The sequence below is a fragment of the Halyomorpha halys genome, unplaced genomic scaffold (genome assembly GCF_000696795.3).
Source record: "Halyomorpha halys isolate HHAL.00 unplaced genomic scaffold, Hhal_1.1 Scaffold507.1, whole genome shotgun sequence".
Lineage (NCBI taxonomy): Eukaryota > Metazoa > Arthropoda > Insecta > Hemiptera > Pentatomidae > Halyomorpha > Halyomorpha halys.
The window spans coordinates 311,333-312,355 of NW_027105013.1; the positions used below are offsets into that span (position 1 = coordinate 311,333).

The window sequence follows — 1,023 nt, forward strand, 5'->3', positions numbered from 1 at the left end:
TATTTTATGCTCCTAATCTAAACTTCATTATTATTTTAATTTACTCTGTTTATTTTTATATAATTTCTTGACCTGAAAGATCTGATCTGCAATGGGATTAAGCATTCATAATTTTTTTTTTACGATTTTGATTGCATTTGTTTTCCAAATCCAATTGGAGCATACTAATTGTATAACTCTACTAACATAAATTAGGTGGTGTGAGAAGAAACTATAACTGAATGAGCATAAATCATTTTAATTAATAAAGGAAAAAAATAAATGTCGCCCATAGCTAAAATAATAATAACTTCAAAGGGGATGGAGAAAAAAAGAAATACCAAGGCATAATAAAGATTATAAACTGCCCAGGAAGGAGGTGTTATATATTTATAAATAAAATATACGGAAGGCATAGGGCATTAGAATAGGGCATTAAGGTTGAGAAGAAAAGGGTAATAAGGATTCTAAAATATGTTTATAGTTGTGACACTTTTCCTTCATGAGCACTTAGGGCATAACTAACGATATCGCCCTCCTCTTTCACCTTATTCTCAACTCTCTCTCTTTGTTTTACTTTATTTTTATTTAAATCTCTTGAATTATAATTTAAGAGGACTTTTAAAATTAAAAGTTTAAAATACTGATATTATGATACACAAATAAAATTAAACGAACAAACGCACATAAGAGATTTGCAAATTAAACCTGGTAGTTTAAAACCTCCTACTACTGATTATCGTCAAATTTGAATACAGTTGAGGAGTTTTCTATCAAAAGTCGTTATATGTACTTTGGGAAAGTAATTCTTCCTTAGTTACCTAAAAAAGTATTATAGCAGCATATCATAAAGATTAGCCAATTATTTACTTAAATTATAATGGTAGCATATCATACAATTAGTCAATTTATTATTTACCTAAATTATTATGGCAGCATATCATACAGATTAGTTAATTTATTATTTGGTTAAATTATTATTATTGAAATCATCACTTTGCAATACCTATTTAAAATGATAAAATTAAAATTTAATATTTTAAA

The 1,023-nt window shown here is 26.4% G+C and overlaps 1 protein-coding gene across 5 annotated transcripts in view; it reads right to left on the reverse strand.

Moving 5' to 3' along the window:
- ed (echinoid) overlaps positions 1-1,023 on the reverse strand; it is a 470,092-nt gene that overhangs the window by 49,686 nt on the left and 419,383 nt on the right. The gene's annotated exons all lie outside the window — the stretch shown is intronic.